This window comes from Danio rerio, chromosome 8, assembly GCF_049306965.1.
Source record: "Danio rerio strain Tuebingen ecotype United States chromosome 8, GRCz12tu, whole genome shotgun sequence".
In the NCBI taxonomy this organism is placed as follows: Eukaryota; Metazoa; Chordata; class Actinopteri; order Cypriniformes; family Danionidae; genus Danio; species Danio rerio.
The window spans coordinates 19,136,815-19,152,500 of record NC_133183.1 but is presented as its reverse complement, the minus strand read 5'-3'; the positions used below and the strand labels follow the sequence as shown (position 1 = coordinate 19,152,500).

The 15,686-nt window shown below is 34.7% G+C and overlaps 1 long non-coding RNA gene across 1 annotated transcript in view; it reads right to left on the bottom strand.

The window, feature by feature from the left end:
- The window catches only part of LOC137496334 (uncharacterized), a 197,673-nt gene extending 184,361 nt beyond the window's left edge, over positions 1-13,312 (bottom strand). The window contains exons 1-2 of the long non-coding RNA XR_012384205.1: positions 13,156-13,312; positions 12,346-12,513 (exon numbers count right to left, since the gene is read on the bottom strand). This is a non-coding gene — a long non-coding RNA (uncharacterized lncRNA). The remainder of the gene's footprint in view (positions 1-12,345; positions 12,514-13,155) is intronic.
- Between the last annotated feature and the right edge of the window lie 2,374 nt (positions 13,313-15,686).

The window sequence follows — 15,686 nt, the reverse complement described above, 5'->3', positions numbered from 1 at the left end:
AACTAGAGTTCATGTGTGAAAAACGGGTACCCTAAATTACTTGTTAGTCCATGCTGTTAATTATGTAAGTTTAAGCTAAATGTAACCAATATGAGCTGTTAATGTATGATTATGTCATAACTTTACTTGGAGGGGCACATCACCATTAACTCATCCTTAACTACTCATCAACTCCTGTGTTTAAACTGTTCATGTTTATGTTGACTGAACACTTTTCTATTGTTATTCCCTGTAAACACACTAAGACGTGCATAAGGAGTTCATGAGTAGTTAAGATTATGTTAATGTTGATGTTCCCCTCCAAGTAAAGTCATGACATAAAGTTGCATTATCATGTCGTGAGTTTATGATGGGTAACCAGCTTGATCACAACTTTTCTTGTGATCTCGGCATAACAACTTGTTTTCTCATGATCACGACATTTATTTTCTTGTGATTTCCACATAACAAAAAGTTGTCTCTTGATTGCGACTTAATTTTGTGTTGATTTTCAGAGGCAGCACACATTTTTTGCCTAGAGTAGCAGTTGAGTCTGAATTGGTGCAACACATTCAGGGCATTCAAAACAGAAATAATATTATAAGCGCAAGCGCATGAGATTAATGTATATTCATAGTTATATTCATTTATATATCATTATTTACAATAATATTACCTCAACTATTAATATTATAAAGCGTAGGTTCTATGCGCAAAATAAGTTGTTGCATCACATATGAATTAGATTGGGAAGGATGCCAAATATCCTGCTTTTGCCTTAATGCATCCTTTCCGCAAGTTATTTACAACTTTAAAAAGTGAATCCTGCAAATAATGGGAATTAAGCTATTGTATGCGTGTCTAGGACATCCTCTGAGAAAAACTTAAGAAATCCAATTTTGTTATGTTGAGATAACAAGAATACAAGAAAGAAAATATAATAAAGCATGGCTTCTAACAACTTAAAAAAAGGATTCCCTATAAAATTTGATGATCCTAAAAGAAGGATTAATGCATCAAAACTTTTATATAGAACAACTTTGCCTTTAACTCTCCAGAATGTTGTGATTATATTTAACTCTGTCAAAACTAAGTAAATTACTTTGGCAGTGATCATATAAAAATGATGGTAAAAAACTGACGTCATCTCTGAAAGAAAACAAACCTCCCTTGGTTTGAAAGGCGTGGATGAATGATAAGAAATAGGATTTGGCAATCTCACTTTACATTTAAATCCAGTGCTTTATTTTGGAATCACTGACATGAAACTATTGTTTATATAAGTTGCGCAAAGCGGTACGGTCTGAAGAATTTTGAAAAAGCTGAAAAGGGAAAATGAGTTTCACTCAGCTCAATGGAAATCTTAAGTCATGTTATTCAAGATTGCAAAACTGTAACGGGAGAGAATGAAAGAGAATTGCGTGTGTAAGTGTTCATTCACAGTGAATGAATCATGCTCTAGGCATGGCAGTGGTTATGGTTTGATCATTAATAACTGCATGATTTGAAGAAATACAAATCATTATCCTGTTTTCCACAAATGTACCCAGATAAAAGTTGCAACACTCTAAAAATGTAATATTGTAACCGTAGATTCTGACAACATAATTGCTGTTAATTTGCAATGTTCAGACACAGAAAACTAACAAAGGGTCTCCTTTCACACAGGCTGACAAACCACAATTATCAAGTCTAATTATTTTTATGGTGACAGTTATGGCTCACAGTTTTACTAGAAATGGTAAATTCTATATTATTGCATAACTGTAAATATACACTAAATAAGTTATACACAGTACTTTTCAAAACATTGTGGTATCTATATATTTTTAAAACCTGGTATTAAAGTAGAATCCTGCGTTGTGCCTGGTTTGTAAACTAATATGTTAAAATATTAAAAGTGAATTATTGATTATTGAGTATTTATTGATGTGGTCTTTAACTTTATTAAAATCAAAGTTCATTTACTTTTTCCTAATGTTGAGTCAGGAAAAAATAAAATAAATACCACAATAAGCTCTGGTGTTCTGCCGATTTGTCCTAGGTTGTCAGATTGTCATCCCATTAAATATGCAGGTCTCCCATTCAATTTGCACATCTCAATGACAGTGCATTGTTTTGGGGGGGGCGTTGTTCATTCTCACATGCGCCACAGTATTTTACATTGCAGGTGGGGTAAAAGATTAGTTCCTTTTCAAGTCATCAATCGCGTTTGAGTCATTCGTCCATCATGTGAAAGACAGAAGCCAATCAAAGTCATGGTTGGAATAATGTTTGATACGTTTACCTATCGAGTTCTTGATTTGAGTCGTTCGTTTATAACGTGAAAGACAGAAGCCAATCAAATGCAGTCAGAGCTGGAAAAAGATTTGATCTGTTCATTTCTTGAGTCCTTGGTTTATAAGTAATCTCTTTAAAACAGGGGTGCCCAAACTTTTTCCTATGAAGAGCCAAAAAACAAAGTTGATTAACGGCCGTGGGCAGAAGGTAAAAATATCTAGCTGTATCGCAAAGTTTCCATTAATAATTTTCTAATTTATTTAAAATAAATAGAAAACATTACTTTAATAATATTAAGTAATCCATTATATTATACATTATATTAATACATTATATGCATTGGTTAAGCATATATGGGACTGTCTCTGTCACGTAAACGAACAACTCCAATTTTTAAAGAAATGTCAAAAGAGGTGAGCTTTGCTAACCATAAATAAAAGACCCAGGTAAACAATGAATAATTAATTTATTTCTCAACAATTCTTTTTTTCTTTAGCATTCTAGTTATGACTTGTTTTGTAGTGTGATCAATGTGTGGACTAGTTGTAGATGTGTTTGGAAGCAGCTAACATTTAATAATTTTTAAGCAAACTAAATGAAATGACTTGAAAAAAATTTGTTTATCTGGATGAATCTCTAAGGTTCGAGTCAGAAAAATGATCCGTACTTGCCATCATTAGTCACAAAATCCAAACACAAGTGGCCACAAGAGACATATTTTAATGTACGTTAATACCAGGTAGAAACAGCAATGCATCTCAGCTGATTACCGAACAAAACTAAATGGACGCAAACAAAGCCTTAGACCTCTTGTCTTGAGGCACAGTTTTCCAGAGCTTTTTCATTAAAGCTTATCAGATGGCTCTTTTATGGCTCTGTCTCAATCCCAGACTGCTTTGTGACTCAGGGTTAATTCAGTCGGTACACAGAACACTCTCTGATACACCTCCTCAAGATGCCAGCCGCTCGGTCTGCTGCTCAAACACAAACTTTGAGTCAGAATGAATCATTTTACACACACACACACACACACACACACACACACACACATACACATACACACACACACACACACATACACACACACACACCCTTAACAAACACGCCACCTGTTCAATGGCATATCTGGCCTGGTCGAGTAACCTACAATAATCAGGCAATCAGGATGTTTGTGTCTGTGTGACTCACAGGTTCAAGGTTCACAAAACACTGCCGTGATTTCATCGTACCAGTGGTCAGTCCCTCCGAGGGTGCTGTGAAGACATAAGTATCGTATTGCCCTGCTTGATTTACTGGGTTTAATACGGCCATTGTCTCTCTTGGTGCATCAGTTTAGTGTAAATCTAAATTCATATCTTCCAAGAATGTGTCACTACAATGGACCGCTGCCAGACAGCAGGCCACAGAGCAGGAGATTCAACAGACACGCTTTGAAGGAGGATCTGAGCTCCCCTACAGGAGAAACAAGGTTATAACAACCTAAAGCAGTTAACCTACATTCTACCAGTTCAGTTAGTGCTGTCACAATTTTTGAACACCAGCTCATCATATAATATATATAATCTTCACTCTTAATAATAATAGTTAAGGTACCAATATAAAATGTTTGCAGTCAACACTTTTAAAACAACCATTTGTTTCTTAGTGTGAAGAAAAGTGTGAAAGTCTTAAGAAAATTTTTTAACTTGTAATTGATGGATTAAATATTAAACATCCAAATAACCATTACATTTCAGAAAAAGGTTATTTGCAGTGGAAAAAGTTTATATTTAACAGTGTTGGTTCAGGTGATGACTATGACGCAATAAGCATGTGTAAGCAATATGAAACGTTCACATATCTTACGAGTTCATTATTTGAGATATAGAATGCAGGAAAAGCGGCCACATGGAAAGACACAGCAGCACTGTTAAAGATTGTGTGTGTTTACAGCAGATTGATGATAAATATGAATCTCTAGCTAAATTGTTAATGATGTCATTAACTTGTTTACGTTCTTGCTACAACAAACTGCTAACACTAGACACTATTAATGTAATAGATCAATTTTAACAATAAAAATGCTTAAAGGTTGTGGATTACAATCCACAGTTTCTTCTATTATGGTCGGAGCTGCTCCTTTTTTGAGGAGCTTTTAGCCCAATCCACTGAACTGGGAGAGATTCTGGAAGCTGTCCTTTGTCTAATGCTAGAGCTATATCATTTTTATAATTCTCTAACATAATTAAACTTAAATTGTAAGCACTTCTCGTTTTGTCGTATCCTTTACAAGTCCAAATACAGATGTCTCCCTTTGCATTGAACTTATTACATTCAGAGATGTTGTCTATGTTCACACAGCTACATTACACATCAACAAAAGTTCGTAGTGAACCACTCCTTTAATATAGAACAACTACAGTTTCAAAAGTCAATAAATCAATAAAATATTACTTTAAAAAATGCTAAAATATTAGAACATAATACTTTAAAAAGCAATAAACGTAACCTTATTTTGACATTATTAAAAAGTGTTCTTCAAGGCGTATTTAAACTGTTATGTGAGAACATTTAAGTGACTTTATTTTATTTATACTGCACTGTTTACAACTAAAAAGTCATTGAATTAAATTACAGAACTGTTTTCTTATAGGTTTCCAAACAATTCCCACATTTGTGGAAGTAAAACCATAGAATAACAGAAAAAGTACAGAGAGTACATTACCCAGTTTTATACTGCAATTACAACTAACTGGCATCTTAAAAGTAGCAACATGACTCGAATTTGACTGTTCAAGTTACTATCATGTACTGTTACTGCTATTGACTACAGGTAGTTTGCACCTAATATCCTATAATTCAACAACAAACTTGAAATGATAATTAACATGACTATAAATAATGCAAGAACAAACCATTCAGTTCATGTTGAAACCATAAAACCAACCATGAAAAAATAAATCTGCTTTCAGCACAGACCTATTTCGAGTGATGTATTTTATTCCTCAGAGCAGATTTGTTTGTTTGGAGCAGAGAGGTTATGTGTTTATTACGCTCTGAGAGTCAATGGAGAAAACTGCACTTCTGCCATGAGTTCAAGAGACCAAGGCTATGATGCTGTCTCGCGTATGTGTTTGTGTGTGTGTGTAAAGATCATGGTGTACGTACGAGTGAGTTAACGTTCTGCTGGCTGTAGGCAGTTTTCGAGTGAGGTCAGCGCTGGTCTTATGTGGGTAATTAACTTCAGTCCGGCCAGCCATTGTTTCGCCTTGGCTCTTTTTCATGTGGTTGTGAAATACAACCTTGTGTGTATTTGTGGTGTGTGTATGTGTGACGCAGTGGTGTAAATAAACATTGAGATTTGCTCTCCATTGCCACAGGGTAATACTGCCTGCTCTGCCTTAATGCACTTTTAGACTCGCTCTCACAATGTCAGACACACAGAATGTACTGAACACCCACTGTAGAAATCTATTACCATATCATTTATGTTGACAGTTTATGTCTCGTGTTAAACAAGATACAAGTTTACAGTTAACTGTTTTTAGAGGGTTAAAAGGACATTAGACTCCCTGATCCATCGCCTGATTTGATTTTAATTCAATTCAGTTTTATTATTATTTTATTTTTTGTTATTCAGAATTTCACTGATAATGTCGTTTATATTTGTAAACAGGTATGAGCATTTATTTAAATATATTTAATAAAATATATTTAATAAAATATTTTAATAATTTAACTAGTAAAATGACGAGTATAAAATTAATTGTACTAGTAACCATTAAATATTTCATCAAATTTATTTAAACTAGTATTGTAATATTATTATTGTTGTTGTTATTGTTTTGTTATTATTATTATTATTATTAGTAGTAGTAGTAGTAGTAGTAGTAGTATTAATAAATATTTAAATAAATTAGTATAAATTAAATTGCACTAGTATTTCATCAAATTTATTTAAATGCTAATATTGCTATGTATTTTATAGTATAAATTACAATTATTTATTAATAATAACAATAACAAGAAGAATATAATTACTATTGATAATAATAAAACATTTTAATAATTTAACGTGTAAAATGCCTACTATACCTATAATTGTTCTAGTAACCACAGAATATTTCATCAAATTATTTAAATTTGCTATGTATTTTATCGTATAAAAAACGTAATGTCAAACTATAATTATTTATCAATAATAATAATGATAATAATGATAATAATAATAACAATAATAATAATAGCAATAATAATATCATTATTATTAATAATAATAAAATATTTAAATAATTTAACTAGTAAAATGACTAGAATACATTCAATTACTAGTAACAATTAAATATTTCATCAAACTATTTAAATGCTAGTATTGCAATGTATTTTGTGGTATAAAGAACGTAATAAGTTAAATTTAAATTATTTATTATTAATAATAATATTTATTATTAATAATAATAAAATACTTTCATAATTTAACTAGTTAAATGACTACTATACAATGATGAAATATTCCGCGGATACAAGTACAATTCAAATGTATTAACGTAAGTATTACTTTGTATTTTATGGTATTAAATTCGTAATAAGTTAAATTTAAATGATTTAATAATAATAACAATTATTATTATTATTATTATTATTATTATTATTATTAATAATATCATCAATGAAATATTTTTATAATTTAACTAGTAAAATGTATTATTATAAATATTTTTTTAATTATTATTAATAATAATAAAATATTTTAATATTTTAACTAATAAAATGACTAGGATACATTGAATTATTGTAAACTAGTATCCAATGAATATTTCATCAAATTTATTTTAAAAACAGTATTGTTATGCATTCAATGGTATAAAAATCTGAATAAATTTTATTAAAAATAATAGCAAAAACTATAACAAATTAATGTTATTATTATTATCTGAAAAGAGTCAGCAAAAAGAAGATGAAAAATGTCCTTTACTATTTAAATCACCATTATACATGGAGTTTCCCTAATTTGATTGGCCAAGGCAGTCAGTGGGTTGCTTAGCGACATGCAACGTTTGATGCTTTGGCTTCTACTGTTTTCCTTTTATTCACAGCTGCTTTGTTTCGATCTATTTTCTTAACAATATTGTCTCTAAAATGTAAGTGGCTCCATATTAACAACTTTAGATAATTTTTCATTACATTGTTTATATGTGTGGTGGTTCATTTCACTGTGGCAACATATTAATAAAGGGACTAAGACGAAAAGAAAATGAATCAATGTTTATATGTGTGCTATTTTGATTTCTCCATGAAAACAGGCTGTGTGTGCATCGATTTGCTTAACCTTGTTACCATTCATATATAGTCTGCTATCATTTTAACATTTAATGTAATACAATCTAACATTCACAGCTATTATCAACTTTAAATCATGCTACTTATCCATTTATTCTGGAAAGTGTCAACTTTTAGCCCTGGATAAATATAAATGTTAGCGTGATTCATTGTTGCTCTTATAGTTGTGTAAATTGCTTCCTTGTCCTCATTTGTAAGTCGCTTTGGATAAAAGCGTCTGCTAAATGACTAACCGAAAAGAAAATAAATGAATTTTGATGTAACGGTTCTCCTTCGCACTCATGCTGGTGTTACTACCACAGCTGAATTCATTTTTCTTTCATGGTTGAGCTCTATTTTGGGGTTTTGTTCTTCCCAATTTCTTATCAACCTTTGCAATTTTCTGCTCTAGATTAGCTTTGGCTGGTCAGCATATTAGAGAGGTGGCCAAGTTCAGTCCTGGAGAGATGCAGGCCTCCAGAATTTTGATCCAACCTTGATAAATAACCTAGCTGATACTTCTGCATCAAAAATGTAACTACATGTCGCAACAATGCATATCGCAAGCTCTGTGATTGGTTGGCTTGGTAGCGCTGACAAGTGTGGGCGGGACTGAGAAATGTGCAAAGTCGTTGGATCGAGTGTTTAAAGGTGTTAATACCTGTGAAGGAGCTCCAGATGGAAAGTTTTGTTTTGTGTTTACCTTATGATTAAAGTTGTCGCTGGTTCCTGCCTCTGAATGAGCGAGTTTGAGCCATTTGTACATTAAGGTAACGTTCAGAAAAAACAAAACACCAACGAAGAAACACGACACAGAGGAACATAAAAATCTTCAGCAACACAAATAGCACAATGAGATATAAATACAAGCCGTTTTGAGGATGACCTTTGACAATTTGATCTATTTGGCTTTCCATGCGGCAACACGCAAGGCATGCGCCGTGGGTCACACTGATTACTCGATGCAGAAGTATACATCAGTTCAGGAGTGTTTGATTAGGGCTGGAGCTCAACTCTGCAGGACTGTGGCTCTCCAGGACCAAACTTGACCACCTCTGGCACATCATATTTTCCGGTTTCAGCAGGGACCCGTCCTATTTTACAATATATCTTGCCTATATGTCTTCCCTATACTTTTGTCCATCTGATTTTGATTGGATGCTTGTAGTTTGCTATTGGATGATCTCACAGAGAAAAGAAGATGCATCAAGGCAAGAAGAGGAGGAAGGTTTTTTTTGATTAATGAAGCTGCTCCTTAAAAAAAAAAGAAGAAGAATTGATTTTTTTATTTCACATAGACTGATGAGTCAAGCAAAATAACTCTGCAGGCACAGGACGTCAACACGACGTCATATTGACGTTCTACCCAAACATACCCAACGTCGTGGGGATGTTGGATTTTGTTTGGAGATGAAAATCAGGCTGACATCAGAACCCAACGTCAGACCGACATCAATGTCCAACCTAAAATCAACCAAATATCGATGTCTAATCATGTTACACCTTGACGTTGTGTGGATGTAACCACTATGACATCTATAAGACGTTGAATTTCGGCCACTTTCCAACACAACCTAAAATCAACCAAATAGCAACGTATTTGCCGTCGTTATTGGACGTCAAAATAAGGTTTTTAGACGCTGAATTAACATTGAAATTTGGTCACCTGAAATCATGACCTAAATCTAACCTAATTTTAACATATTACAGTATGTTGTGTGCCTGCTGGGTAACTTCTTTTTTTTTTGGTTGACTGTATGCCATTTTCTTGTAGAATGTCTCATGACCTGGTTCCAGCACACACGCACAATCTTGATAAATATCTGGTAAATCTAAACTGCTTCAGTCCAGTTTTCACAAGTGAAGTTCAGTTTAGTTCAGTTTGGTGTAATAAAACTGTCACAAAACACTAACAATCAAATCCAACAATGTATAGCTCCATAAGTCCCTAACCAAGCAAGGAACAAACTTTACCAATTGACAAAAGTGAAAGAAAAAATCCATAGACCCATAGTCCCATAGACATAATGATTTTTATACTCTACATACTGTATTTTATATCCCTCTACCCCAACACTACCCCTAAACCCAACTCTCACTGGGAACAATTAGCATGTTTACATTTTCATTAAACTTCATTCTGTGTGATTTATGAGGCGTTTTAAGAATTAGATTTGTTTTGTTATGTTTTTTTGATTGGACGACGACCCTGCAGATCCTTGCTAAATAGAATTTCCTTTCTTTTTTGGACTGAAATGTTATGCAAATGAAAGCTGATATTTCCTTGTAGGATCGGTCATGACATGTTGTGGGAATAATGGTGCAGTAAAGCAGGTGAGAGGTGAGACACCAGTGGAGCAGCAGATCAGGCCTCGGGGGAGCAGCAGATCCGTACCGCAGCTCTGACACTGAAGCTGTTTGCATATGCAGCGGCTCCCCAGCCTCCGTCGCCCACTTCAAAGTGCTGTTTATGCAGAGAAAAAAAAAAGCTTGAATCTCTCTGTCCTACCCTCTTCCCTGGGGGTAATGTTTTTTTGGAACACACACATGCCTTTTTTGTTGAAGGAAAAAAAACTGCATTTCAGCCTCCCACACCTCTCTCTCTATCTCTCTCTCTCTCTCCGTCCTCATCCGCAGCTGGTTCTCTGAGTTTTTCGGCCCCTCCTCCTCCCTTGAGTGCTGGAACGCAGTCCAACAGTGTAAGCACAGCTCTGAAACAATTGAACATCTGTTTGGAGTCGGGCCCAAGAACAGCCTTCCTGTTGTGCTGCACCAGTCGAACGCTTAACCCTTCCTTACCCACCTCTTCAGTCCAGCTACAACTCTCTTTACGCTCTTTCCTCAAGTTCACACTCGTTTAGTTCACCTCTCCAAGACCTCCTGCTTCGCTCTCCTCATCTTTTTTGGGACCGTTCTTCCTCTCTCCTCCCTGCTCTTCCTGTCTTACTTCATCTTTTGCATCCTCAAGTCAGTTCAGAGCCAAGCACAGCTGAAGCCTGCTGTGGTCAGACCTGAATGTGTAAGTTGACACCGGCAAACTACACTGATGTTACCCAGCACACACACACACACACACACACACACACACACACACACACACACACACACACACACACACACACACACTTGTACAGCTATCTTTATGAGCACTTCCCATAGTCGTAATAATTGTATACAGTACAAACTGTATATTCTATCCCTCTACACCAATCCTACCCCAAAACAATCGGCATCTTTACACTTTCAAAATACTAGGTTATGTGTGATTTTAATAAGACTCGAAATTGACTGGTATTGCTATACTTGTGGGGACTTTTAGTGACCCAAACATGTGTAATTCAAGGTATACACATAAACAAGCAACAGATTATTTACTGTAAAATAATTTGGATCAAGACCAATATGTTCCAAGAGAGACATCACGACTCAAAATAGTACACACAGTTCCTATTTTTGCATAAAACTACTGTATTTGGTTAAACTCTGCCCTTTAAACAATCTTGTGTCTTATTCAAATACCTTTTTTGGCAAATTGTTTTGTAGGAATTTGTAAGTAAACCCTTACTGCACTAATACTTCTGTCTATGCCATTAAACAAAGAAACATTATGAAATGCCCTCTAAATGAACTAAAACATCAGATTTTCTTTATGCGAGTAATCTATAGAAAGTCTGTAGCACGCCAGATCTTCACTGCTGTGTGAGCCTTTGTAAGTGTGTGTGTGTTTGTGTTTGACTGCAGTGTGTAATTCAACACACGTAGGTAAATAAGAGTTCAAGTTCACAGCTGTTGAAGCGAGAGGGAGAGAGAGAGAGAGGGAAGGACCGCAGGAATATTTGCCTACAGCACTGACCCTATTAGCCAGGATAGTCATAACCCACACGACAAACACCTACACACACACGTATACACACAGAGACACGCACACACACAAACAAGGGATTAAGATGGCAAGTTGGAAGTGTTGTACAGGTTGACCTCTGACCCAGTCTCGTCGCACTTTTATCGACCCAAAATGTAGGCGTTTGAAATATGGTGATGATTTTGGTACGACAGTAAAATAAATAAATACATAAATACATTGTTTTTTTAGAATTATAACAAATATAATATAACATAACATAACATAACATTACATTACATTACATTACATTACATAACATAATATAATATAATATAATATAATATAATATAATATAATATAATATAATATAATATAATATAATATAATATAATATATCATAATACGAGTAGCAGTGCGACATGGCTGTATATCGGCACTGGTGGAAGGCGTGCGTTGGCTTAAAGCAGTGAGAATATACAGCCATAGTGCAATGCTACTCGTGTGATATTGCATTTATAAACAGTTTAACGGCATAATCGTGTGTGTAAAAAAGAAAATTAAACACAGAGAGTCTGAAAACCCTTTTGTACGAGGAACTACTTTCTTCCGCCATTCCTTCACATCTGCTGTACTGATGTCAGCTGCAGAAAGTGTTGCTCATTCACAAATGTCACTTTAGAGCTAGTGTTTGAATGACTCTCTAGCGTTATGTCCAAAGTGATGACAAAACAGGTGATTTTTGCTCAAATTTTAAGATTATAAGGCTGAACGGCATGACATGCTATCAATCTACAGCGATTTTCCTGTATTTCTCTGTTGCAATCAGGATATCACAATAATTAACCCCAAATAAGCCAGATCAAAGCAACCACTACCAGTTTCTGTGATATAAATACAGCAATACAAAATACAAAAGAGAGAGATGGACTTAGAATGTCACTTACCTGATTTATAATGACTTGTTCAGCTGTAGTTTGAAACTTATGCTGAGAAAATGCTGTTTATCTCCTCTAAGGACTTGTTATAAAGTCTCTGTTGCCATCTTGTGGGGGAACGTCAACCGTCATTGGCTCAGACAGGTTGATGGCGGCCAATGCACTGAATCCGATGCTCTGAAATTAAAATTTTTAAAATGTATAAATAAACTGCAAAGTTGCAATCTAAGCAACAATTCTCGACCAAAACAGCCTCAAAAGTGTATTATTTTGTCCAACAGCAGCAATGTTTGTCAAACTGTACAGTGTCAAACTGCTTGTTGCTGTATGTGGGCGTAGTAATACACAAGTGTGTAAGGTGAAGAGGCTGTAGGAGTGCTGCTATTTGCAGAATATTACATGGCTATCAGCCAAATAGATTCAAGAACCAGACACAACTGTTGTATATAATGTAACATAACATAACATAACATAACATAACATAACATAACATAACATAACATAACATAACACAATGTCTCTTTTTTTAGTAAAAAGAAACAAAGCAACAAATATGAACAAACTGGCAATCCTATTTAAGCCTACATATATTTTTTGTCTAATTTAATTCTTGAACAGATGCAACAAAACACTTTTCCTAGTTTGCAATTTATCGAGATTTAAATGAACTATTTCAGAAGACAGAATCGCACAACGGCTCCAGATCTAAACAGTAGCGCTGCACTTTAATTACTCTAACGTAAACGCCAGACTTATCCTATAGCGTAGCAGAGCCGGGTGAATGAGGAGGAGGAATAAACACATCCTGCTTTCACACACCTTTACTGCAGCTCAACTATACTGGGATACGCTTGCTGTGTCTGTGAGTTTGGAATGTTAACTGGATCCAGATGAGAAGAGAACACACTGCAGCCGCTCTCAATCTCTCCATCTGTCCTTCTCTCTGCCACACACACACACAGACTCACCTCTTTCTTTTTGGCTTTGGAGGCCAGAGCTGCTCAGCGAAGAGCAGCACCTGGTGGAGAGCCTGTGAGACACATATTTACTCACTGTACATATATGTATAATCACACACCTAATGACACACTGCTATGTTCAAGGGCTGATTTAGGGATATGGCGGCCCTAAGCAATTCCAACCATGGGGCCCAAAAGTCCTAAAATGCACTCTTTCTACTTTTTTCGTTTTTTATTTATTTGGCTGTTTATATATATATATATCTTAATGGTACCTTAATGGAGTCTTTACATTTTGAATGATGATTTTAAACAAAAAAAAAGTATAAATTTGACTGCTGGACTGCTCCATATTTGAGGACAAATTTGTGCATATATAATAATAGTTTTTATTTTATAATATTATTATTACATAACATTACATTATTATATTAACATTAAATTTTATTGTACATGAAATAACATTTAATTGTTTTAAAATGTTATTTGTTATACTCATCATTCAAAATATGATAGATAAAACAACATTATATACAGTTTATAGGTATAATTTCTATAACCTATAGATATTTATTGAGGAGCTCCAGATTCCTATTAAGCAGCCGCTTATCTTGCTTAGTGGTAAAATCCGCCCATTGCTACGTAGATAATGAAATAGAATAAAAGCTTTGTTAGTTAGGATTTCTCTTTTTGCTTAAGTGGCAAGCACATGAGCAACCGGAAATTAAGTTTAATTGTACAATGAAAGTAAAAGTATTAGGAATTAATTAGAAACTTGTGGAATATAAATATTAAATGACTTATAGAAAACTCAAAATGTTGCATTGTCAGATAAAAGAAAGTACTGTACTGTTAAAGAACTAAAAATTCCTGTACAAATAAAATATTTAAACATTATAAGCATAGAAATTGTTAAAAGTACTGTTACTGTACATGTGTTGGACTTGGAGAAGGCATTCGACTGTGTCCCTTGTGACATTCTGTGGAGTGTGCTATAGGAGTATGGGGTCAGAGTAGGAGTAAAAAAATGACACATTTTTTATATAATCACAGTTTGTCTTTAGACAAAAATCTATTCCATGAAGTCAATATTTAAAGTGCACCTATGGTGAAAAATCCATTTTTAAAGCTGTTTGGACAGACATGTAGGTATTGTGTCTAGACCATCATATTGGGATGATATAAACACACCCAGTCCTTTTTTTTCAATTTAAGAACATAAAAACGGTGGACCAATTGGATCGGTTTTCAGACCGTTTCAGACGGTTTTGACGTAGGAGTGAGGTTTCCCCGCCCACCAATATTGATTGACAGCTGTGTATTAACATTTCTCCTTAGTAACGTATATAATCATATCAACAAGACAGGACATGCACAAAGCAACCAGGAATAAAAGGTTTGTTCGGTTTACTAGGATCATCAATCATCATCAAATGTGATCATGAGTGAGTTTTACAAGTTTAAAATGTTTTAAAACAGTGCATGTTTATAATAAATTACTGCGATTTACTTCAGATTCACTTCATCAGCACAGCTGCATGTCAGTACAATTATAAAAGAAGACGCTTTAATCCTGGTTTGTGGACATTAAATCAGGTTTATTTTGTAAATTAACATAATGGATATCCATACAGCAGTGGATATTAACCTGTATTGTGTCACATTTGCGTGCAAAGCTAAACGCGTGCCCTGTCTGTTTGTGAGTGCGTGAACTTTGTAATGTCATTGTGTGTGACTCATCTTCGCAACACCACAACAAATGCATCAAATACTCATTGGTAAAGTTCTTACTGTAGTATTTCTCACAAGCGTTACGTGAGATCTGCTTCCTTAGGCAGCCGAGGGTGACGATTGAGGCATGCTGACAGGCACGTGGGAACAGTGGGCGGGGAGGACTAGTACAGTACAAAAAAACAGCAACAAGCTTTTACCAGCTATAAAACAGAAACTTCAGACAGATTTAATAAACAATCTGATGGGTGTTTTGAGCTGAAACTTTACAGACTAATTCTAGGGACACAAAAGACTTATCTTAAATCCAGAAAAAGGGTTAACCTAGGTGTCCTTTAATGTAACATTTTACAATAATTTAAACATCCCTTAAGAAAATGCTATGGAATCCTGGAACTAAACTAACAAGAGCCCACCACTAACCTTTCACAGGGGTGTTAATTGACAGGCAATCTGACCCATCAGCACTGATCTTATGCGTCCCTGCTGCTCTCCATCATTTTGTCCACCAAAACAAACCATACAGTGGTGTTAGATCTCTGGATTTAAACTTGAAGGTTGTAAAAAGGTTTGCATATGGGACTTGCAACACAGCAGCTACCCAGACTGTGGAAAATACAAAACTCATGTCTACACTTGTCATAAAAATCAGTCTCAGAA